At 36.1% G+C, this 27,366-nt stretch overlaps 1 long non-coding RNA gene across 1 annotated transcript; it reads right to left on the bottom strand.

The window, feature by feature from the left end:
- Nucleotides 1-1,028: 1,028 nt before the first annotated feature.
- On the bottom strand, nt 1,029-27,366 carry LOC115295422. The gene is made up of 3 exons (XR_003910389.1): nt 27,262-27,366; nt 8,935-9,147; nt 1,029-1,235 (listed from the first exon to the last, which is right to left on the bottom strand). It is a non-coding gene; the product is annotated as an uncharacterized LOC115295422 (long non-coding RNA).

The following is a 27,366-nucleotide window of genomic DNA, read 5'->3' as shown; positions in this document are numbered from 1 at the left end:
CTCTGAGCTGTCAGCACAGAGCCTGACACGAGTCTCGAACCTACCAACCACGAGATCATAAACTGAGCCGAATTAGGATGCTTTACTGAACGTGCCACCCAGGCGCCCCTTCTTCGTTATTAAATATTGGCAAGGATATGGAGTGTGCTCATTGACCTATTCTAGAACTTTCAATAAATATCAGGCGTTCTTGGCAAAGAATAAAAGAAGCATGGATGCTAGGGCTATAACAGGACAAGTCAAACTCCCCCGCTTAATCTGACATGAGTGTAGTCTTCAGGAAAAGATTTACAGAAAACAGAAAGGACGCCATCATTCTCAAAAATGAGGTACAAGACTCAGAGAGGGTTCTTCTGATTTATTATAATGCAAAGGTCTGCAATATATTTTTCACTAAGTAAATTACTTTATTTGGCACGGCATTGATGAAGCTAAAGTCATTGTGATATAGTAGTTTTTCTATCTTAGAGAACCTGGTGCGTGAATAGAATATGGGCTTCTGAAAGCGAGCAGGCACGTCCTGTAACTGTCAGTAAACTCCTAACCACTGCTAGACCTGGAGTCCATTATACACTAATCCAGCTGCAGACATCTCCTATTCCCTTAAATATGTTCCTATACATATTTACATCGTTTATATGTGTTTCTTAAAAAGTCTTCTTTACTATTTAAGTGACCCAATACTTCAGTGACCCTAAAAATATAATGTAATAAAGATTGTGAATTGTTATGGCAGTCTATGCATATTAAATACTATAATACATTTTAAAAACAAACAAAAATAACTAGAACAGTAAGAACTAGACTTAATCTCTGTATAATTTATGTTTAAGACTTACATTTTATATATTTATAAAGTAACATGAACTTTATAAATTCACATGATTCTAATTCTCAAGGAGGCAAAAACAAATACGCATAATATTTTAAGAATTAAAAGCTATGTTTATATCATATCTAAAGCCTTGCTATTAAACTGGGTTTAAAAACCACTTATGATTTTGAAGATTATTAGACACCCACTAAATTCGTATGCAAAATAGCAGTGCAAAAGCAATTGATTTTGGTGTTTTTTATATCAGGAACTTAAACTGTTCTCAAATTTCCTGGGGGAAAAACACAATATTTGAAATGTCCTCATGAAGAAAGTTCATAATCTTCACAGTGGCAATCCTCACACACTGGCTGTGAAAAATCCAATAATCAGTGTTGTGGACAAGTTTGTTTTGAAGAGCCTAAAAAGAAGAAATTACAGGAAAAGAATAAGTAAATCTAAAATAATCTTTACTGGATAGCATTTAAAATTAAAATAAAATGCATCTGTCTTTGTCTGTTCATTTTAATCAGTAACTATTTTCAGGGTAGTATTGAAATTTCATATAAATTTAAAACAACTGGGGTGCCTGGGTGGCTCAGTTGGATGAGCCTCTGATTTCAGCTTAGGTCATGGTCTTGCAGTTTGTGGGTTAAAGCCCACATCAGGCTCTGTGCTGACAGCTCAGAGCCTGGAGCCTGCTTCAGATTCTGTCTCCCTCTCTCTGCCCTTCCCATGCTCATGCTCTGCCTCACAATAATAAATAAATGTTAACAAAACATTTTAAAAATTAATAAAATAAATGAATTAAAAACAACTTTTTCTAGGAATGCTTTATGATCAGACCCTTGAGAAAAATGACATGTTTTTCTCATTTCTTTCCTCCTCTTTCACTTATCTTTTCCCACATATTCTAACCCCCTAGCTAGAAAGTGGTATGATATGAATATTAGTAAATTTGTTATCGAGAACACTTTACTTTATTGAACATTAATATGAGTTGACTTATTTAATGGCATAACCTGGGTCGGGGAGGTAAATATTATTCCCATGATCTCTGCAGAGGAAGAACAGCTACTGTCTGCTACAGTGAAATGATTCAAGCTGACTTTGATCTATAATTCTCAAGCTTGTTTAATTGGTAGAGGTACGATATATTGGCCTATGCTCCCATCCAGTAGTAAGAACTTAAAGATGCAAATTCTACTTGCAATCCCTGTGGCTGTGTGACCTTGAGCATGCCATCTGCCTACAAGCAGGATAGCAGAGCAAAAACAGCCTAAATCCTGAAGACAGTCTGCCCGGATCTGAATCCAGGTTTTAAGGCCTTTTGCCTGGATGACTTTGTGAAGTTTACTTACCCTTTGTATGCACCAAGTTTCTCATCTGTAAAATGAAATAAATAGAAGTAGGAACTCATCAAGATATTTGGGAGGATTAAAATGAACAAATGGAAAGTACTTAAAACATTGCCTGGTACTCCATAAGCCCTGTATTAGCACTTGGTAATAAATAGGCCAGATGCTTTACATGAATACATTCTTTAATTCTTAGGACAGTCTGGTAGAGACAGTAGAATTTACTCTTTCCGAATAAGAAACTAAAGGTTGGAGACCTTCAAGAATCTTAAGGTTATTTACTTAATGAGTGGCAGAGCTGGTATTTTTAGCTCAATTCTGTTGTGTCCCAATGCCTCTGCTCTTTCCATTATATGATCCTCCGTAGCTTCAAGATGATCACTTTCTGGGGTGCCTGGGTGGCTTAGTTGGTTAAGTGTCTGGCTTCAGCTCAGATCATGATCTCACAGTTCGTGGGTTCGAACCCTGCATCAGAGCCTGGAGCCTGCTTCAGATTCTGTATCTCCTCTCTCTGACCCTCCCCTGCTCACACTGTTTCTCTTTGTCTCTCAAAAATAAATAAAAAACACAAAAACATTTTTTAAAGATGATCACTTTCTAATGGGAGATCAGATGAGTCCAAGTAAAATATGAGTTAATGTGTATCTGAATCTGCTGTCTCCAATATGTGCTATAAAGTGACATGGGAAAATTGAGGAAGAAGTCATAAATGAACAAATGGGTAACATTTGAATTATCTATGGAAAAATAAATAGCACTTAATTAGTGGAGAAGTGGCAGCTAGACCTTGCCATTACAGAATTGCCTGTGAACTATTTCACATTGACTGCTAATCTCAGAGGTGCGCAAGGTCCCTGGACACAAAGTGACTTTTGACATTAAAGAAATCTAGTATTTCTAGGTACTAACCAATGTTTCTGTTTTCACCATGCCTGAAAAGCTAACATCTGGAGCTGCATTCGTTGTAAAACATTAACCATTAAAGATATATTTGATTAGCCTTGTGAGTTCCTTATTCCAAAATCCCATGACTAAATTGTAGTACCAGCCATGGAAAGTTAAGTCCTATCATACTTCCGCAAATCCTAAGAAATCACATTGGACAATTGTGTATTCTATGACACCATACCAGTTGTACTGTAATATGAATAATGTTCTTTCTCTTGGGCATCTTAAGGAAAAATTATAATAATGAGCTGATTTAACTTCTACCTTTTACAGCATTTAATAGTATTAAGCTCAAGTTTATATTAATATTAAAACAATTGCATCAGTTTTAGCAGTTCTTTGATGGCGTCTTTCGGGCTTTCCTTGTAGAGTATCATATCATATGCGAAGAGTGAAAATTTGACTTCTTCCTTGCCAATTTGGAAGCCTTTTATTCTTTTTGTTGTCTAATTTCTGAGGCGAGGACTTCCAGTAATATGCTGAACAACATTTTGGTGGTGAGAGTGGACATCCCTGTCGTGTTCTTGACCTGAGGAGGAAAGCTCTCTGTTTTTCCCCATGGAGAATGATATTGGCTGCTGGTCTTTCATATATGGTCATGATGTTGAGGTATGTTCCTTCCATGACTATGTTCTTGAAGATTTTTTATCAAGAAAGAAATTTGTATTTTGTCAAATGCTTTTTCTGCATCCATTTAGAGGATCATATGGTGTATCACATTGGAGGTTTTGGATAACAGGCTCAATTTCTCTGCTGGTTATGGCTCTGTTCCAATTTTGTATTTCTTACTGTTTCAGTATTGCTAGTGTGTGAATTCCTAGGGATTTGTCCATTTCTTGCAGATTTCTCAGTTTGTTATCATATAATTTTTCATAGTATACTCTTATAATTGTATTTTTGTGGTGCTGGTTATGAGCGCTCCTCTTTCATTCATAATTTTATCTGTGTCCTCTCTCTTTTGCTTTTGAAAAATCTGCCTAAGGGTTTATCAATTTTGTTTATTCATTCAAAGAGCCAGCATTTAGTTTCATTGATTTATTCTACTGGGTTTTTGTTTGTTTCTATATCATTTATTTCTGCTCTAATCTTTATTATTTCCCTTCTTCTGTTGGCTTTAGGCTGGGTTTGCTGCTCCTTTTCTAACTCCCTTATGTGTAAGGTTAGGTTGTGTATTTGGGAACTTTCTTGGTTCTTGAGATATGCCTGAATTGCAATATACTTTCTTCTTAGTTTGCTGTATCCCAAAGAGTTTGGACTATTTCATTTCCATTTGCTTTCATGTATTTTTAAAAATTTATTCTTTAATTTCCTGGTTAACTCATTCATTCTTTAATAAGATGTTCTTTAGTCTCCATGTATTTGAAAGCTTTCCCAAATTTATCTTGTGATTGATTTCAAGTTTAATAGCCTTGTGGTCTGAAAATATTCATGGTGTGATCTCAGTCTTTCTGTATCTGTTGAGGTAACCCAGTATGTGCTCTCTTCTGGAGAATGTTTCATGTGCATTCAAGAAGAATATCTATTCTGCTTCTTTAGGATGGAATGTGCTTAATATATGCTAAGTCAATCTGGTCCAGTGTGCCATTCAAAGCCTTGGTTTCCTTGTTGATTTTGTGCTTACATGATCTGTCTGTCCATCTCCACAAGTAGGGTATTAAAGTCCCCTATTATGATATTAATGTCAATGAGTTTCTACATGTTTGTTATTAATTGATTTATATATTTGGGTGTCCCCAACTAGAAGGCTTAAATATTTACAATTGTTAGATCATCTTCATGAATAGACCTCTCAATTATGATATGATGCCTTTATTCATCTCTTGTTATAGTCTTTGTTTTAAAAATTAGTTTGTTTGATATAAGTATGGCTACTCTGGCTTTGGTTGGACATCCATTAACATATATACAATAATGAAGCAGCAGAAAGAGAAATCAAGGAATTGATCCCGTTTACAATTGCATCAAAAGCCATAGGATACCTAGGAATAAACCTAACCAAAGAGGTAAAATAACTATATGCTGAAAACTATAGAAAACTTTTAAAAGAAATTAAAGAAGACCCAAAGAAATGGAGAAATATTTCATGCTCATAGATTGGAAGAACAAATATTGTTAAAATGTCTATACTATCCAAAAATAATCTACATATTCAAAGCAGTCTCTATTAAAATAGCATGAAGCATTATTTACAGACCTAGAACAAACAATCCTAAAATTTGTATGGAACCAGCAAAGACCCCAAATAGCCAAAGCAATTCTGAAAAAGAAAACCAAAGCTGAAGGCATCACAATTCTAGACTTCAAGCTGTATTACGAAGGTGTAATCATCAAGATAGTATGATATTGGCACAAAAACAAACACATGGATTAATGGAAAAGAATAAAGAACCCAGAAATGGACCCACAAATGTAGGGCTAACTAATCTTTGACAAAACAGGAAAGAATATCCAATGGAAAAAAAAAAGTCTCTTCAACAAGTGATGCGGGGAAAACTGGACAATACATGCAAAAGGATGAAACTGGACCATTTTCTTACACCATACACAAAAATACATTCACAATAGATCAAAGACCTAAATGTGAAGCTGGAATCCTACAGAAGAAAACAGGCAGCAACTACTTTGACCTTGGGTGCAGCAACTTCTTACTAGATATGTCTCTGGAGGCAACACAAACAAAAGCAAAAATGAACTATTGGGACCTCATCAATATAAAAAGGTTTTACACAACAAAAGAAACAATCAGCAAAACTGGATGGCAACCAATGGAATGGGAGAAGATATTTGCAAATGACATCAGATAAAGGAATTGCATCCAAAATCTATAAAAAATCTCTCAACCTCAACACCAAAAAACAAATAATCCATGGGAAAAAATGGGCAGAATACATGAATAGATATTTTTCTGAAGAAGGCATCCAGATGATTAACAGACAGATGAAAAGTTGCTCAACATCACTTATCATCAGAGAAATAGCAAATCAAAACCACAAGGTACCACCTCACACCTGTCAGAATGGCTAAAATGACCAAACCAAGAAATAGTAATTATGGCCGAGGATGTAGAGAAAGGGGATCCTTGCTTACTCTTGGTGGGAATGCAAACTGGTGCAGCCACTCTGGAAAACAGCATGAAGTTTCCTCAAAAAATTACAAATAGTCCTACCCCATAACCCAGCAATTCCACTACTAACTATTTACCCAAAGGAAACAAAAATGCAGATTCAAAGGAGCACATGAACCCCGATTTTTATAACAGTACTGTCACAATAGCCAAATGATGAGAAGAAACCAAATGTCCATTGACTAATGAATAGATAAAGATGTGAGATATATATATATATATATATATATATATATATACACATATATAATGGAATATTACTCAAAAAGAATGAAATTTTGCCATTTTCAACCATGTGGATGAAACTAAAATGTATTATGTTAAGTGAAATAAGTCAGTCAGAGAAAGATATATATCATATGACTTCAGTCATGTGTGGATTTTAAAAAATGAAACAGATGAGCAGAAGGGAAGGAAAGGAAAAATAAGATAAAAACAGAAGGGAGGGATACTATGAGAGACTTTTAAATACTGAGAACAAATTGAGGGTGGCTGGAGGGGAAGTGGGTGAAAGGATGGGCTATGGGTGATAGGCATTAAGAAGGGCAGTTGTGATGAGCGCTGGGTGTTATATGAAAATGATGCACCCCTAAATTCTATTCCTGAAACAAATACTACACTGCATGTTAACTAACTTGAATATAAATTTAAAAAAATGAATGCTGTCAGCCTTTTCATGCATTTACTGATTTGTCAAATATTTATTAGGGGCTTGAGACTGTTGTAGGGCTTAAGATATACCAGAGATCAAAACTCACAAATTCGCTCTTTTAGAGTTTTCAACATAGCAAAAAAGGAGAAAAAGCAGCAAATACAATAAGTATATAAGTGGTAGAAGATGTTAGAGGATGGTCTATGCTGTGAAAAAAATAAAGACACATAGAAGGAACTAGAAGCACTGGCTGCAGGAGACTCATGGGTTGTTGTTCGCAACATGGTGGTCCCAACATAGTAAGTGGAGAAAGTGATATTTGAACCAAAATTTGAGGGGATGTTAGTTACATGAATATTTGGTGGAAGACTCTAGGAAGAGGCCAACAGTCAGCTAACGGCTGAGTACAGCTGAAGGAACTTGAGTGACAACCTGAAATAGAAGAGGATGGAGACTACATTATGCAGGGAGTTAGTGGCATTTTCAGACTGACTTTCACGCTGAGATGAGAAGCCATTATCAAGGGTTCACCAGGAAAGTGACCTGATCTGGTATTCATTTTATTTTATTTTTTAAATGTTTATTTTATTTATGGAGAGAGAGAGAGAGAAGAGAAGAGAGAGAGCAAGCAAGCATGTGCAAGAAAGGAAGGGCAGAGGAAAAGGGAAAGAAAATTTCAAGCAGGCTCCACACTGTCAGCCCAGAGACCCTCACCAGGGCTGGAACTCACAGTGAGATCATGACCTGAGCCAAAATCAAGAGTTGGATGCTTAACCAACTGAGTCACCCAAGCACCCCAAATATTCATTTAAAAATGCTGATCCTGGCTGCTGCCTTGTGGATAGCCTACAGAGGTCAAGAGCAGAAGCAGTTGGTTCTAAAAAGTTCTATTCTAAACAGAAACAACTGACTCTCAGATTCCCGAAGTTCTTTCCTTGACTCTTTTTCTGGTTATCAATATGACCTTGATCAAATTGCCATATTTCTCTGGGCACACATTTTTTTTATTTATAAAAAGAAAATTGATTCGAAGAAATTGTAGCTCTCCTTCCAGCCCGAGCAATGCATGAACCATGAATCTGCACATTTTTATAAGAAGCGGTTTCCCCCAGTATTCCATAAAGTGTTATTATGTTGATTTTCAAATTACTGAGAATCCAGTTTTAATTTGACAATTATTTGCTGAGTTGAATTAATGCATCTGCTAAACATGAATGTCGTGTTTGGGGCTATTTTGCCAAAGGAAGAGAGAATCCAACTTGATGGTTGTGGAGATTCTTGAAAGAGCAGAGAAAAAGTTATAAAGTGAACCAAAAGGTTAAGTGGTAAATTTATTCATATAGGTAAATAAAAAAGAGCTCAGATTCAGGAAAAAAAATAGAATGTTGAATATCTTAAAAAATTCAGCCCTTTCACCCTGAAAAAACTATTAGAGTACTAGAAGTAATTTTCAGATTATGAGAAGTTATTGACTTTCTATTTTACACAAACTTGCTTTGCCAATTCATGAAAGGTGTTACATATTTGCTCTAGTGTTCCTTATTCTTTAATGTTTACTTATTTATTTTTGAGAGAAATCGAGTAAGGAGGGATAGAGAGAGAGGGAGAGAGAGAATCCCAAAGAGGCTCTGCACTGTCAGCACAGAGCCCGTTTATGGGCTCAACCTCATCTCATGAAGTGCAAGATCATGACCTGAGCTGGAATCAAGAGATGGACACTTAACTAACTGAGCCACCCAGGTGTCCCTGTTTTATGGTTTCTTAATTAATATTAAAATATTCAGTAAATCATTGAATGTGATTTTTTTTCAGTAGGATCTATAAAAAATGTTAATGTGCCATCTGTCTTTTAATTAGGGGGAAATTTCATATCTTGTAAATTAAGTGAACTTTCAAACATACCTATTGTTGATTTTGGGTATTTTCTCCAAACTCAAATAGTTATTTGGGCTAAAAATGTAATTTTGAAACAAATAGCCTAGGTGTTAGTTCATGATCTGGCTAGGATTTTAGCTTAAATTAGAATTCTGAAACTTACTCTTTCTGTGACGTTGAGAACATCTCTTACATTTCTTTGAGTCTCAGTTTCCTTTTAAAATGTATCTAATAGGATTGAAGGATATGATGTGTTAAAGAGCTTAACAAAGTAGCCAAAAGATTCTTGAAATTGCTTCCTTTTATACTTGTTATTAATTCATTCAGATTCTTTCTTGACCATCATTGTTGCCATTATTTTCGTGGAAGCTAGGTCCTAAAAGTGATAAAAAGACATTTAAATGTTTCTTCCTTATGTAGTCTGAACTATTCTTTATTTTTAAGGATGGTCACCAAATGCAAAGAGAAATGAAAGCTATTTTTTCAGGCTGATGTTGTATTTCGTGCATGTATTTTCACATCCACCAGTAACACTGAGAAGAAAGGGAGGAGCTGAACATCACAGAGAAGGGAGCAGTTTAGCCTCAACTACGCGATCCCTGTCCTTTGATACGGTTTCACTTTTCATGATATTACCCATGATCAGGTTCATTTTCTTTTCATCTACATTCCTTCTCTGTATGTTGATTTCTCCAGAGCTTTCTCTCTCTTCCAACCACTAAAGAGATTGTAATCTCAAACTCAAACTAATTCTTCAACTGGTTTTTAAACAAATCCAAAGATCACTTTAAATGTTTGACAATTTGTTGGTAGAAAATATAATACATCATGACATTCAACAAAAAGTTATGGAACTAGGCAATAGAAATTTGAATAATATACTATATATAGTATGATATGAACATATATATGTATATAAATGATATGTATTTTATACATATATAATAATTGCAAGAGGATAATGCTAGAGAAGTGCGAATTACAAAGAGCCATATAAAGTAATAAAGAAATTCAAAATTCAAAGTAGAGGTAGAATTTTATGTATTAATTCCACAAGTGCTTATTAAGTACCTAATACATGCTGACCAGGGGTACAGTAATGAGTAAAACAGACAAAAATGAAAACCCCTTCCTTATGGAGCTGATAGTCTAAGGGGAAAGAAAGACAATAAAAAGAATTTATTCTTACTTATGCCATTTAGTCTTATGTTTACATAACATAAAATATATGTTGGACAAGAAATAATGCCAAGAATGGGGGGGATATAGCTAAAGGAGAGATTAAGTGAGAATAAAAAAAGACCATCAGAGGATGGGGCAGCAGGGGAATATCTCACAGAGAAGAGGGTTGCTGAGAAAGGACCCAACGTGGAGGACTAGCCGGAGAGCCACGGGGGGAAGCCTGTCTAGGCAGAAAGCGCAGTGAGCCTGATGTGCTGGAAGTACTGAAGATGCTCAAGGGACAGTGTGGCTTTAGAGGGACCATGCGGAGAGAGCAGACGGGAGCAGGAGGTGCCTCTGATGGGTGTCACATCCATGTTTGCAGAGACTTTCAGTCCAAGTAAGACCTCTCTCTCTCTCTCTCTCTCTCCCTCCCTCCCTCCTTTCCTCCCTCCCTCCCTTCCTTCTTATTTTCTGAATAATATGGAAATCCTTTGCTGTGTCTCTAGTAGAGTGACATGTGATGTAACCTACAATTTAAATAGATCACACTGGCTGTTTCGTTAGGAATGGACAATGGAAGAGCAAGAAAATGTGTTCCCATTAGGAAGTTATAACACCCCAAACATTAGATTGGCCTTCCGTTCACTTACAAACATTCCTGGCTCTCTTTACAGCTATCAGTGTAACACTGAGAAAAATCATGAAACCCACTGGCCTGATTTCCTTAATTGTTAAATAAGTACATTGGATCAGAGACTTAGACTTTCTCCAACTTGGTCGATTTATGATTCATGACCCTGAACAAAATTTTTAAATTATTTTCTTCTACTACATATTTAGGCTGAAGGTGATGCCAATGGTACCACTAGAAGCCCTCCAGAGTGATGACAGGAATGTCTTTCCAGCATTAGTGTCACAGAGTATTCAAAACTCTTGTTACTTTTCTTTGAATGTTTATGTGCACACGTCATTTCTCTGGTACCATGTCCAGCCTGAAACTGTTTTGTAGAAAGTGCCAGAAATTTCCCTCGGATTGATGCTCATGAAATAAAATGGTCATTGCAATGGAATTTTTTATTCCTTGGAGACAGTGTTAAGCCGACATTAAAAATATATATCCCATAGCCTTCTGAAAAAAAAAATGCTGTCTTAGACATTTAAGATTGCTGCATTCTGCAAAAATCTTTCATAGTCCTAGCACAGAGAGAGGTTAAAAAGCACCTGACGGGGGTGTCTGGGTGACTCAGTTAAGTGACTGACTCTTGATTTCAGCTCAGGTCATCATTGCATGGTTCGTGAGTTCGAGTCCTACGTTGGGATCTGTGCCGACAGAGCAGATCCTGCTTAGGATTCTCTCTCTTCCACTCTCTCTCCACCCCTCCCCCCACTCTCTGTCTCTCTTTCTTTCAAAATAAATAAATAAACTTAAAAAGTAAAACCACCTGATGTTCATTGTACATGGACTATTTAGCCGGTGCGTGTACACATCAGTGCCATGACATCACAGCAGCAGCCCTCTGTGTTCTAGAGAAACAGAGTTGTGTAAGACATACAGAAGTTACGTGTCCAGTAAGCACTGAGCAGGGATTTGAGCTGAGGCCTGTCATAGTCTATGTGATTTCCTCTTTGTCTTTGCTACTCTGAGGGTGATTTGTGGACCAGCAGCTTTGGTGTCCCCTGCACGCTTGGGAGAAAAGTAGAATCTCAGACACTATACAAGACCTACTGAATTAGAATTTGCATTTTAACAAGTTCTGTGATTCGCATGCATATGAAATCTTGAAAAGCATCATGCTACGTTTCATGGCTTTTTATCACTATGGATAGTGTTTGTGTGTCTCACGGTCCTAGGCTAGGCATGCTGAGATCTCCCGAAATTCGCAGTAAACTCCGAAATCACACGGATACAGTTCACGAGACAACTTGATTATGGTGCTTGCTACATACACTATAGTCATATACATATGTACGAACATACTTATCCACCAGCACATGCATATACATGCCTTGCCAAGAGAAAGAAAGACAGAAAGATAGAAGATCTTACCAGAAAACGTAACAAAAGATACTGATCTAGGAAGTGGGCTTAATAATTTTTACAAAATTAAAATAATGGTAACTCATTGTGATTAACAGAACAACCCGCAAGCCACTTCCCTACTACTTCTTTGTGTGAAAAATGCGAGGCCCACCTGACAGGAAAAAGAAGAAAACAAATTGTGAGCGAAGAAGCCTGACTTATTCCCAGGTTACTGGTTGCCAGACTCTTTGTTATTAAAACTTCAAAAATATTGAAAGACCTCCAGACATCATTTACTCTACATCTAGAAAGAGCCTCCAGTGTCAAAGTATTAAATATATTTATCACTTCAAAGTATTTGCCCTGTGATGTTTGCATGTTCTTAATAAAGCAATAAGCACCATAGAAATGATGAAAAGTTTTCTGTGCAGGACACAGGACGTATTAAGCTACATCCTAGGAATTCATACCTAATGAGAATGTTTAAATCATAGAAACAATTGGAGACCCGCCCTGCGTGTGTTTTCTGCTACAGATTCACTGTTCTTGGAGTTCCCTTTTATTTCCTCCTATTTATTTCTAAAATATTATATTTTATCTTATGACTTTGAAATTTTCTAAATGTATTTTTTAGGTATCATTCTTGGTAAATATGCAAAAAAAAGTGAGTCCCTAATTCTGACATACTGTGTATTCTAGTGGCTAGGTATGCCAGGCACTGAACATGAAGCCATTGTCAACACGGTTCACTTAAGCTCATGTTTAAGTCCTGAAGGGTGATTAGTTGAGGCTAAGTTGACACTGAGGTGTTGTAATTGAATCTGACTAGGCTACTGGGTATTGGAAGTTGGGGAGGACCTCTTCATAAAAAGTTGGGCCTTATTTTGTTGACCCTCCTATATAGCTTGTTGATTAACAGGATAATGTATAGAATCAACATTCCTACTTCTGGCTATGTAACTTTGAGCCAGTTACTTGATGTTCTGTAATTGTGTTTCCTCTTCATTCAACTGGAAATTTAAAATATATTTATATACCTACCTAATAATGCCATTATGAGCACAAAATGAAGTCATCATGTTTCACAGTGCTTGGTAAATACTCAGTAAGGTTAGTTGTAATATATCTGTTCATTTAATGGAACATTTTATTGATAGTATTCCTCCATGTACATGATTAAATATTCTTTGCAAGTAAGGTTTTTCATAATTGCATAACATTTCATGATTTGTTTATTTCATAGCTATGTGTGCAGTCTTTGAGTTTGTTGGACATCCAAGTAGCATCTAGTTTTTCATTGTTTTAAATTAACTGTAGTTTGCATTCTTACATATAAATCTGTGTTCAAATATCTGATCACTTATTTGGAAAAAATTTTTATTAGTTGAAGAAGATAGATGTTAAAATCACTATTATAGAAAATGTAATAATGAACGCATCTGCCAGCTAAGTAGACATGCCAGTGAAAGACAGGTCTCTGACGCTTATTTGGACTTTAAATTTATGAATCAGCGATCAGGAGCCTACAATTCCCTTAGGTTACCAAGGGGTATGCTGCAAACCGAATACAGCAAATACCAGCTTTTACAGTACATAACTAAATTTAAATCTAAGTTTAGAATATAAAAGATAACTTTTTGCTAAACTAGGGATAAACTCAACAAGTTTTCTCCATTCATCTTTTCCTGGGTACTTTCTATTACATCCCAACCATCTATGTGGAAGCCATTTTGTTTTAGGAAATTATATAAAACAGGAATACAGGAATCGGGCCATCCAGAGAGAACTACTTTCTCATTAATTTGTTGTCATCATTTATTTGAATTTGTGAAACTTTGGAGTCAAAATGTATCTTTCTTTTAAAAATTTTCCCCTAACATTATTTATTATTGAGAAACAGAGAGACAGAGCATGAGCAGGGGAGAGGCATAGAGAGAGGAAGACACAGAATCTGAAGCAGGCTGCAGGCTCTGAGCTGACAGCACAGAGCTCCAAGCGGGGCTCGAATCCATGAGCAGTGAGATCATCACCTGAGCCGAAATCGGTCACTCAACTGACTGAGCCACCCAAGCGCCCCAAAATGCATCTTTTTGAACATATACTTTTAGATTTCTAATGCTGTAGACAATTTTTAATGTGTATTACCCACTTGTATTCGTTTTCTGTGACTGTTACAACAAATTACAACAAACTTGGTGACATAAAACAATAGAAATTCATTTTCTTACAGTTCTGGAGACCAGAGGTCTGAAATCAGTCTCATTGAGTCAAAATCAAGGTATTAGTGGGGCCATACTTCCTCCAGAGTCTCAAGAGGAGAATCCATCCCTTGGCTTTCCTGCTTCTGGTGGCCACCAGCATTCAGTGGCTGGGTCTGTGTCACTGTGATGTCTTATTCAGATACTGTGGTGGCACTAAGTACCCACCAGGTTAATGCAGGATAATCTCATTTTAAAGTCCTCATCTTCATCACATTTGCAGAACTTTAAGACATTAACATTCATAGTTTCAGAGATTAAGACTGAATACAGGGCCACCATTAAGCCCATTAAAAATTTTACTTTTGAAAATGAACTATTGATATACTTCACCCTTTTTTCTAGAAGCTTTAATTTTTCTTATAGCATTAGGTATAGTATCCTCTTGTCTATATTTACTAGCATAGGTTTCAAAAATTTCTTCCCACTTTCACTTTTTAAAATGTTGCTAATTTTATTTTACTTTTTAAAGTTTATTTTTTGAGAAAGAGAGAGGGAGGAGGAGTAGGGGCAGAAAGAGGGAGACACAGAACCTGAGGCAGGCTCCAGGATCTGAACTGTCAGCGCAGAGCCTGAAGTGGGGCTCAAACCCACTTACTGGGTGATCGTAACCTGAACTGAAGTCGGTGGCTTAACCGGCTGAGCCACCCAGGTGCCCCAAAGTGTTGCTAATTTTGAAGATGGACTTGTTCTTATATAAGAAGACACATTATAAAAATATCAAATCTTATTAAGCTACCACATCTTAAACCATGTGCCAATAGTATTTCTTAGAAAGTACTCAAGTGACCCAAAGGTTTATTAAATATTCTTCGGCACTGATGAGTGGATCAAGAAGATGTGGTATATATACACAATGGAGTACTACATGGCAATGAGAAAGAATGAGATATGGCCATTTGTAGGAAAGTGGATGGACCTCAAGGGTGTCATGCTAAGCGAAATAAGCCAGGCAGAGAAGGACAGAAACCATATGTTTGCACTCATAGGTCTAACAGAAATACAGGAGAAACCTAATGGAGGACCGGGGAGGGGGAAGAGGGAAAGAGAGTTGGGGAGAGAGAGGGACGCAAAACTTGAGAGACTATTGAATGCTGAAAATGAACTGAGAGTTGAAGGGGAAGGGGAAGGGGGGAAAGGAGGTGGTGGTGATGGAGGAGGGCACTTGTGGGGAAGAGCACTGGGTGTTGTATGGAAACCAATTTGACAATAAACTATTTTTAAAAAGTATTCTTTGGCATTGTGATTTTTAGAAGGAAACAATTAAAATTGCTTTTTGATGCCTGCATATATTTGTATAAACACAGAGAAATGTGAGAAAGAATTATATATCAAACTACTAGCAATAGCTGAAACTGATGAAAATTAGGGAGCATTGAGAAGTTTCTGGGTATTTTTGGTATAATGCTATGGTTTTCATATTGCACATACTTTACTAACCTGATGATGAATTTAAATCATTATTAAAATGTCTGAAGCATAAAACCTAATGAACTTGAGGCCATTGGTCTTTTACTTTGACAACTTTGAACTATGATTTATACACCAAAGAATACACTCATTTTAGGTGGAGAGTTCAGTGAGTTTCCTTTTTCTTTTTTTTAAATTGAAGGTATAATTGCCATGTAATAAACTGTATGCACTTAACGTGTACATTTTTGTAAGATTCTACATATGTGAAAATGTGAAAGCACCTCACAGTCAAAAATGCTCCTGTGTGGGAATCCCTTCCTCCATCCCTTCTGGCCCCCCACATCCCTTTTGTCCTCCAACCACTGAACTGCTTTTGGCCACTATATAGTAATTTGCATTTCTAGAATATAATTTTTCTGAATTTCTTTACTCAGAATAATTATTTTGAGATGCATTTAGAGCAATTAGTTTTTATTTTTATTTTTTTAAGTTTATTTATTTTGAGAGAGAGAGAGAGAGAGTGCACAAGCAGGAGATGAGCAGAGAGATGGGGGAGAGACAGAATTCTAAGCAGGCCCCTCACTGTCAGCGTGGTAACAGAGACAGGCCTTGAACCCACGAACTGTGAGATCATGATCTGGGTGGAAACCAAGAGTCAGACATTTAAGCAACTAGCCACCCAGGCTCCCCTATAGCAATTAGTTGTTGTTGTTGTTTTAAATGTTTATTATTTTTGAAAGACAGAGAAAAAGACAGAGTATAAGCAGGGAGGGGCAGAGAGAGAGAGAGAGAGAGACAGAATCCAAAGCAGGCTCTAGGCTCCAGGCACCAAGCTGTCAGCACAGAGCCTGACGCAGGGCTCAAACTCACAAACTGTTAAATGTTTAAATAATAAACATTTAAAACAACAACAACAACAACAACTAATTGCTATAGGGGAGCCTGGGTGGCTAGTTGCTTAAATGTCTGACTCTTGGTTTCCACCCAGATCATGACCTGAGCCGAAATCAGACATTTAACCGACTGAACCACCCAGGTGCCCTGAGCCATTAGTTTTTAATTGGTGAATAGCATCCCCCAAAATATAAATATGTCACTGTGTTTATTTATCCATTTTTTGTTGACACTTTCATTTACTGTAATCTTTTAGTATTACAAATAAAGCTGCTATACAAATTCATGTAAGGAATTTGTATAAACCATAATTTCATTTCTCTTGGTTATAACTTAGACTAGATAAAAATGGTCGCTATTATGTTGAAATTTTTAAGAAACTGACCAGCTTTTCTCCAAAGTATACCTTATGTTCCCATCAGCAACGCAGAGTTCAGTCCTTTCACATCCTCACCAACATTGCTATTGTCAAGCTTGCTTTATTTAATAGTTTTATTTTACTTTTGAGACAGAGAGATAGAGCACGAGCGTGGGAGGGGCAGAGAGAGAGGGAGACACAGAATCGGAAGCAGGCTCCAGGCTCTGAGCTCTCAGCACAGAGCCCAACTTGGGGCTCGAACCCACAAACCGTGAGATCACGACCTGAGCTGAAGTGGGACGCTCAACCGACTGGGCCACCCAGGTGCTCCATTGTTAGGCTTTATAATCAGGGCTATTTTGATAGTCATTTAATGGGATTGCCTTGTGGTTTTATTTGCATTTTCTTCATAATAATGATGTTGAGCGTCTTTCATGTGCCTATGTGCCATCCGTATACATCCACTTCTAGAATGTCCTTTCAAATTCTCTGCTCATTTTCTTAAACGTTGGATTAATTGTTTTCTTATTGTTCACTTTTGAGAGTTCCTTAGGTATTCTGTTTACAAATCCTTTATCAGGTATGCAACTTGCAATATTTTCTCCAGCCTGTAACTGGCATTTTTATTCTCTTAATTGCATCTTTTCAAAAAAAAAAAAAAAGACATTTTTTATTTTGGCCAAATCCACGTTAATTGTGTCTCCTATGGATTTTATTATTGGTGTCATTTCTGAGAAATATTTGCATAACCTAAGGGCAAAAGAGATTTCTGTTAAGTATTTTGTGGAAATTTTAATTGATTTGAGACTTCCTACCATAGCCATTTAATGTTGGAAAATTTCCACTAAGATTTATTTCAGCATCATAGCACAAAATTTGATAAATTGTTTTCATTTTTACTCAATTAAAAATATTTCCTGATTTCCCCTTTGACTTATTTTTATATCTATGAGTTTTCTAGGGTTTAGTTTCTAAATCTTTGAGGATTTTCCAGAAGCTCTTCTGTCATTCATTTCCAATCTACTTCTGCAGTGATTGTAAAGCATGCTTTATATGACTTGAATACCTTTACAATTACTGAGATTTGTCTTATGGCTCAAAACTATGGCTTTGTCCTGGCAAAGTTTCATGTGCTCTTGGTAAGAATGTGTATTCTGACACTGCTGTGTGAGGTGCTCTGAAAATGTCATTTAGATCCACGTTATCATAGTGTTGTTGAATTTTTTCTTACTAATATTTTGCCTATTGTTTATATAATATGAAAAGGAAGTATTAAAATCTCTGATTATAATTGTGATTTTGCTCATGCACTTTATTTTGTTCTTTGATTTTTGCCTTTTGTATTTGAGGTTCTGTTTTTAGTCACATAAATATTTAGACTAGTTATTTCCTTATAATGAATTGACCCTCTTTGTCATTACAAAATTACCTTTTTTGTCCCTAGAAGTATTTTTAGCTGTGAAATCTAATTGACTTTATAATTTAGCTATTCCACTTTTTTCTGCTTTGTGTTAATATGGTGTAAATTTTTGCATCCTTTTATTTTAATTTTTTTGGTCTTCATATTTAAAGTATGATTCTTATAAGCAGAATGTAACTGGTTCTTGCTTCTAAAATATGTAATCTAAAATCATTGACTTTTAATTGAGGTATTTAGACAAATTATATTAATGTGATTCTGCATGTGATTAGTGTTAAATTTTTATCATTATATTTGTTTCTATTTTCCTGATCTATTCTACTTTCTTTTTCTGCCTTCTTCTGGATTAATTTTTTTATTATTCTATTTATTTTTTATTATTCTATTTATCTCACTTGTTTTATTATTTTAGGTATTATTGCTTTAGAGTTTATAATTTTTACTTTAATGTATCACAGTTCACTCTCGGGTAATATTATGTTACTTCACTTATATTATAAGTTGTTTTCACTAACAGACTTTCTCCTTTCCCCTCCAACCTTTACACCATTTTGCCAATCATTTTACTTTTAGATATATTATAAATACCATGCTATATTATTATTATTTTTATTTGAATAATTTTAAAATTGTATATATTTACTTGCATTGTTATAATTTCCACTGCTCTTCATTCCTTTTTATAGTAGATCCATACTTCAATCTGTCATCATTTAACTTCAGACTAAACATCTACTAGTGACTAACTTGTTTCAACTCTTTTATATCAGGAGTCTTTATTTTGCTTCCATTTTTGACAGATATTATAAGGGGCATAGAATTCTATGTTGATAGTTATATTCTATCAATACTTTAAACATATTGTCTAACATCTTCATTTGCATTGTTTCTACATAGAAATATGCCATATTTCTTATCTTCATTCCCCTGTACATAACATGTAATTTTTTCTGGCTACTTTTAAGATTTTCTTTTTATCATTTGTTTTAAGATACTTGTTTAGGGCTCTGCTCTAGCTTTCTTCATGGTATTTATAGCTTATTGATCTTCTTGGATCTAAAGTTTTATTGTCTTCATTAAACTTAAAAAACTTCACCTATTATCTCTCCAAATTTTTTTGCCATCTCCTCCACTTTCCCTTCTCTTTTTGAACATCAATTACACATATATTAGGCCACTTGAATTGTCAAGGGCTCACTGATATTGTTTTCTTTCATTTTTACTTCCATCTTCTCTCCATATTCATATTAGATCATTTAAATAAGTGTTATGCCTTCAGATCCGCTAATCATTTCTTGTGCATGTCAAATCTGCTAATATCATCCAGAGTGAGCTTTGTTTGTTTGTTTTTTATTTTTGTCTTTCATTTTAGTAAACTCTACACCCAATGTAAAGCTCAAACTTATGACCCAAAGATCAAGAATCGCATGCTCTACCTAGCAGACCAGCTAGGTGCCCTTAGCAAGAGTATTTTTCTGTCACAGATATTTTAGTTTTTATTTCTAGTATTAAATTGAACAGGAGTTAAATTGAACTCTATGGCTCAACTTAGTATTCTGAATCTATGAGAAACAACTACAATAAGTCTGTTAATACCTTTGTCTGCTAAGTTACCATATTCATCAGTTTTGAGTCAGTATCAGTTAATTGGGTTTTTCTCCTTGTTATGAGTTATATTTCCCCACTTTTCCCCATACTTTTTGATTAGGGGCTAGATAGACATTTTGGATTTTATCTTGTTGGGTGCTGTAGATAATGGTATTCCTAAAAATATTCTTAAGCTTTGTTTTGGGATGCACTGAGGTAGACAGGAACTATATGAAACATTCTGATCTTACTTTCAGATTTATTAGATGGGACCAGATATACATTTAAAGTAGAGCTAATTAATTCCCACCATTGAGATAAGACTTCTTCAGTGATAAAAAGGGGGCATGTTTTTCATAGACCAAATGTGGTCCTTCTGAAGGGGAATGGATCTAATTCTGATTGAAAGGGGATCCATTTATGAGGAATCCCTGAAAGAAAATGGTGAACTCAACAACAGATGGGTCAGATGGACTGCCAGAAGCCAAAGGCTTAAAAAAGGACTTTGTAAGGAGTATGACTTATCTCATGGTGCAATAATTGGTGGTCCTTCAAAGAAGTTGCCAAAGATGTTCTCATGAGGAGTCAGCCAACATCGGAGTATATGATACACCAAGTGTCTTGATGCCTGTCTACAGCCTCAAAACTACTTGAGACTCTTATCTTTTCTTCAGACTCTCCCCGTATCTTCTGTAACCCAACTCTACAGTTTTCCAAGAACAGTAAATAGAAGTGCAAGAGGCAGTGAAGATGGAAAAAAAAGGAAGAAACTTGCAGTTACCATCACCTTTCACCCTTTTTTGGAGTAATTCTTTGCCTGAGTCAGGTCTGAGCGAGGGCAGGAGATAAATCTTATACTGAATCTTTTATATTAGTTTATATCAGAATTTTTCATACTTTAAAATTACCAGAAAATATACAAAACTTACCTGAGATCTCAGTCAAAGGTAGAAATGAATGGACAGGGTAACAAACTTAAAGTGAGTTTCGGCTTGTACCATACCAGATACAGCTCATTCAACAAGCTGGTTAAACTTTCAGTGGGTCATTAAATAAACATACTCATTTTTAAAAAGTGCCTGTGTGTCAAGAAAAAATAAAACCCAAGACCAAATTAGAATGGAAACAATAAGAAATACTTACAACATCTGTAACAGCAAAAATCAGTATCAAGGATACATGTCAGTTATTTGCAAAGTAATTTTAAAAAGACAATTAAATAAAAAATGGACAAAGACTTTGCATAAGCACTTCACCTACAAGAAAAGAAATGTAAAAGGTAAATAAATATCTAAAAATACTCAACTTCCTTAGTAACCAGTGAAATGCAAATTAAAATATCAGTGATGTATAATCACGTCTGTCAGATTGGTAAAATTAAATGCTTGACAACACTGCCGGTCACTACAAAGTCTCACACATCTTCCTGGAAGCTGTACAACCACTTGGGAGAACAATTTGATAGGTCATACATTTGAAGACCCTCAATGGCACTCCCTGTTAAATTGTAGATAAATCTCACACTGTGCAGATGTATACTTGTTAATCACACCATTCTTAGTCAATAGAAGATCCTTTTAACCCTAATATTTTTATACATCTAAATATTATATAAATGTGTCAGTCGGGGGTCCAATCAGGAGACATAACTGCAGAGTGGATTGAATAAGAGAAGTTTAAAATAAAGAACTGTTAGACTGTGATTAAAAAAATAATAATGGTGGGGCACCTGGGAGACTCAGTCAGTTAAACATCTGACTTCAGCTCAGGTCATGATCTTGTGGTTTGTGAGTTTGAGCCCCACATTGGGCTTTCTGTTGTCAGAACAGAGCCTGCCACTTCAGATCTTTTGTCTCTTTGTCTCTGTCCATTTCCCACTCGCACTCTCTCTAGTTCAAAAACAAATAAATATAAAAAAATAATAATGGTAATATATAAAGAAACTCTAAATGATACCGTGTAGGTGAAGGAGAATGCTCAAGGAAGGACAAATTTTCGTGAAGTATAGCTCATTCATTAATAATAAAGATGATAGAGATAATAGATAACAGAGAAACTCTCTGGATTTCTCAAGCTGGAGCTGGTCTGCAGTTACTGGACCAGCAAGCAGCAACTTTCCTGAGTTCGGGGAGGGGGGCAGGCAATTAGCACATGTGGCAAAGCGGGTGGAAGCCTTCGGAGCTACAGCTCCATAGGGACCTGAAGAGGGAACTGAAACGCCAGAGCCAGTAGAAGAGCTTCGGGTACCTCGCAGTCAGGAATCTTTCAGAGCATCAGTTTCTGTGTCAAGAGAGTTCAGAAGAAGGTTGTCACAAGGCTAAAGCTACCAAATCACTGGGACCACACATCCTTGGATGGAGAACAGCTCCATCAGACGTTTTCCCATGCACATCGCTGACCCACCAGACAGCAGCCCAAACTGAAGAGCCTGCAATGTCTTTCTAGTGCCCTCTACTGAGAAAGCTTAATAACATGCTCCCTTTAAAGGAGAAATGGTAAAGGGATTCTTTCTATCATGACAAACGTATGTTGAATCAAAATTTTTGGAGCAGAAAGGCAATGAATTCGTAACTGCAACAACAACAACAAAATAGTGAAATGAATTAGCTTGAATAATGCCCAAGGAGCTGAATCTGGATACACATTAGACATGCCAGTTTGGTCTGTGATCTTTAGGAACTCAAATTCTGGGATAAGAAGACAAGAACAAACAATAAATAAAACTCATAACTGAAATTGTGATGTAGGACAGATTAAAGTGATTTTTTTCTTATGGGAGAATAGTAGGGTTCCTACTTCAGATGAGATAAGAAATGAACGTTTCTCTTAAATAGTGAGATTGAAAGTGCAGGCATGAAAATAAAAGTCGAGTTTCCTTTGGGAAATAAAAAATGGTCATTCGTATCTCATCTACTGGAAAGACTGGCAAAATGAGGAATATTTGCTATACTTTTGTTTTGGCAACATGGAGGCCATTGGTATTCTTGGCAAGAGAAGAGTCAGGGAAGAAAGGCTAGGTTGGGAAGCCTTTCTCTCTGCACCCATTGTGGTGTCACAAACATTCATAAGCCAGATCTGATGGCTTCATCTTCCCCGGGTCTTCTGACCCCGCTGCACTTCTCACCAAATCCAGGCAAGTTCTGGAGTTTACTTTAACTTCAGTGTAAGGGATTTTGCTAAAGGAAATGTAGTGTTTGCTCAAACCTAGAGGACCTAACTCTATTAATATTGATTTCAGAGTATGATTTTAAAACATCCCCAACACACACAACATCAATAAGACTTGTTTGGCTGCAAAAGTGAACAAAACATTTCACCAACCCTAAATCGAATTAAAGCTTTCAAAACTAGACTGTGTGAAGTATTTTCAGTTTCTTTGAAAAACTAACATTTTTATTTTGGCTATCACAGCTAACCTCTTAATAGAGAAAGAAAGAAGTCATGGTTTTATAGAGGTAATAAAATAATTTTAGTAGGCTTATGAATCCAGGAATTACTGTTTTCAGCTCTTTATCTATAAAAGTAGGTGTACCTGTTAGGACTACATAAAAGGCAAAGTCATCATAATATGGGCTGAGAGAGTGAAATGGCAGAAATATGTACCAAATGTAGCCATATATACTACTTACCTGGGATTTAATTACTTTCAGTTGTAAATGTGATGAGGAGAGGAAGAAATATTTGCATTTTTGTCAGCTTTAAAGCCTCAGCACTCTCCCAAATTGTATTGATTGCTTAGATACCTGGCAGCTTATTAACTGTCCCTCAGCAGAGAACTGTGGTCTGATAAACAGATGAAGCATATTCTGGTTGTCATGGATGCCAACGCAAAGATATGAATAAAGAAAGCTGAGGACATTTGGTGCAAAAGAGTTATTTGAAATCAACATTGGTATGATAAATATAATGTCTCCCTCACTGAGCACTCTTAGGAACTATTTTAAGAATAAAGATTTTAGGGGCGCCTGGGTGCCTCAGTCGGTTGAGCCTCTGACTTCGGCTCAGGTCAGATCTCACGTTCGTGGTTTCAGGCCCTGCATTGGGCTCTGTGCTGACAGCTCAGAGCCTGGAGCCTGCTTCCGATTCTGTGTCTCCCTCTCTCTCTCTGCCCCTCCCCGCTCATGCTCTGAATCTCTCTGTCTCAAAAATAAATAAAACATTTAAAAAATTTAAAAAAAGAATTAAAAAAAAGAATAAAGATTTTGTTTGTTTATTTATTTATTTATTTATTTAGAAAGCATACAAAAATGGGGGAGGGACAAAGAGAGAGAGAATCCCAAGCAGGCTCCACATTGTTAGAGTGGAGTGGTGAGATCATGACTTGAGCCAAAATAAGAGTACAATGCTTAACCAACTGACCCACCCACGCGCCCCTAAAAGTGAAGATTTAGAATATTCCTATCAAATACTCTTCTCTAAGAATGCCTAAAATAGTAACAACTATATTTTATGTAGAAATATTCCCCTCAAACTCTGGCTTAAATCATAAATGAATCCACATTCTGATTTTTCTGCTCACTTAAAAAAAAGAGAATGTATTATGTAAATGTTATGACTCTATGCAACATATAAGAGTAAAGTTTATAAAATAAAAATAAACATGTGTATACTCACCACAGACTATCAGACATAATAGAGCTTATAGTATAGAATCTGCCTCTGGTGGAACCAATAAAATATACCCATCTTGCTCATAGAGGGAAACGCTACCACAAATATTGTTAATCATTCTCTGCTTTGCTTATAGCTTTACCATCAATGTGTGTATGTGTAAATAATAAAGATTTTTATTATTGCCTATGTTTTTTCCATCTTTTAGTTTTATGCTTTGCATTATGTATTTGAAAATTATCTTTATTCATGGTATGTAGTTATTTGTTTTCACGATGAGATAGTGTTCTACTGTTTGAACAAACAACCTACTGAAATATTCTTTTGTTAATGAACATCTGTTCCATTTTTAGTTTACTACTCTTGCAAATAATATTGTATGAACATTTGTATTTATGAACCCTGACACAATATACACATACAAAGAAGTTTTAAGTCATATGGACCTGAGAATTCTAGGAAGCTTACCAAGGTAAATTTATTAGATTCTACTAGTCTTCCCAAACAGGTATACCAATATACACTGTGCCAATTGTGAATGAGAAGTGCCATTGCTTCATCAAATTTGCAATAAACATTTAATTTTGGCAGTCTGATGGGTCTGATGGTATATTTCATTATGATAATAATAATATGCATTTCCCTGATAAATAATAAAATTGTATATATTTTTACTTATTTGTGAGCCATTTGTGTTTCTTCTTCTGGATCATACCTTTGGCTTATTTTTTCATTGGGTTGTTTGCCTTTATCATACAGATTGGTGGGATATATTTTATAGATTGAAGATGCTAATCTTCTTGTAGAAATGTTTCAAGTACCTTCCGCAAATCTTTGTTTCTGCACTATTTGAAGTTATCTTGTGATCAAAAGAAGTTCTTATGTTTAATCAGATGGAAATGACAAATTATTTAATTTGTTTTAAAGATGCTTGGGTCTTGTTTAAATGTCTTTGCCATTCCAGAGTTAATGAAGATATTCTCCTAACTTGGCTTCAGAAAACTTTTATAGATCTGTCTCTCATATTCATAGATTTTCATTTCCCTGTTCCTTTTGAATAGTGTCTCAAAAAGAAATCCTGTTTCATTTGTTTTCTCACATTGATAAACGATTGTCCTGGTCCCATCATTTCACCAATTACCTGCAGAATTTGCTTCTACATTTCTTACATTCACACTTCTATTTGGCCTGTGTCTCTGGACTGTGACCTTCACAATTATGCCCCAGGGGATAGCTTTTTTACCCCCTGGTCCCCTATTCTCTTCCCTGACTACAACATTCCAAACTGTTTCCTGGCAACCTTGACCCCTGTTGACTTTTTTTTCCTCCTTTAGGTGAGGAAGAAAGGGTACAGGGTATTAGAGTGGGAGGAATTCGCTTCCCTGAGTTGGGATCATGTTCCTGATTTTGGAGAGCAGGCCTTTGTTGGGAAGAAGGCTCTGGGCATATTCCACAAAAATCACTCTTCTCTCCCTTCTGCCTGAGACACTGGAGGATCCTTATCTGGTCATCACCATGAGAACCTGGTGAGCTTTCTGAAACTTTCTAGAGGGCTCCCTAAGACTTCAGCCCCTAGAAGTTCTGAATCTCCTGCTCATTTACATTCAGTCTCTAACAATTCATTAAAAAATTACCATTGATGAACATCAAAAAAACTAAGCATCTAATTAAAACATGGGCAAAGGACTTCAATAGATATTTCTTCAAAGAAGATCTACAGATGGCCAGTAAGCTATGAAAGGTGCTCTCAACATTACTAATCATAGAAATGCAAATTAAACCACAATGTGAAACCACTTCACACCTATTGCTGTGTTTTATAAATTGGTGTATTATAAAACAGACAAACCCAAAACAAAAAAGAATAAGCATTGGCGTGAATATGGAGAAATTAGAACGTTTGTGCATTGCTAGTGAAAATATAAAATGGTACAGCCACTGTGGAAAACATTATGGTGGTTCCTCAAAAAGTCAAACATAGCAGTTCTGTAATTCTGCACATATACTTAAAAAAATTGAAAGCAAAGACTCAAACAGACATTTGTACACAATGTGCACGGCCGGCATTCACAGTAGCCAAAAGATGGAAGTAATCCAAATGTCCATTGATGAATGAAGGGGTAAACAAATGTGCTATATACACACACAAGAATTTCTTCAGCCTTAAAAGGGAGGAAATTCTGACATATGCTCCAACATAGATGAACCTTGAAGACATACTAAGTGAAATAAATCAGAAACAAAAGACAAACGTTATATAATTCCACTAATAGGGGATACCTACAGTGGTTAAAATCATAAAGACAGTGGTGCCTGGGTGGCTTATCAATTAAGTGCCGACTTCGGCTCAGGTCAGGATAGCAGGATTTGTGGGATCGAGCCCTGTGTTGAGCTCTCTGCTGATAGCTCAGAGCCTGGAGCCTGCTTAGGATTCTATGCCTCCCTTTCTCTGTCCATCACCTGCTCATGCCCTGTTTCTCTCTGTCTCAATAATAAATAAACATAAAAAAATCATAAAGATAAAAAATTGAATGGTGGTTGCCAGAGACTGGGGTGAGGGGTAAATGGAGATTTGTTGTTCAGTGGGTACAGAGTTGTAGTTTGAGGAGATGAAAATATTCTGGAAAGGCATAGTGTGATGGATGCATAACAATGTGACTGTACTTAATACCAAAAACTGTATATTTAAAAAGGTTGAAAATAGTAACTTTCATGTTATTTATATTTTACCACGTTACAGAAAATATCCACTCAAGTGTACCTACCACTTTATTGCTACAGTGGCCTCGTTCTAGGTAAGCAGACCTCAGCCATTTCTCTCTGAATTCCTCTCTCCAGAATTCAGTGCAGTAGTTTGCCCTGGGACTTCA

The sequence above is a fragment of the Suricata suricatta genome, chromosome 7 (assembly GCF_006229205.1).
Source record: "Suricata suricatta isolate VVHF042 chromosome 7, meerkat_22Aug2017_6uvM2_HiC, whole genome shotgun sequence".
NCBI lineage: Eukaryota > Metazoa > Chordata > Mammalia > Carnivora > Herpestidae > Suricata > Suricata suricatta.
Note: the sequence above shows the minus strand (reverse complement) of the source record. Positions and strands in the feature narration are given on the sequence as shown.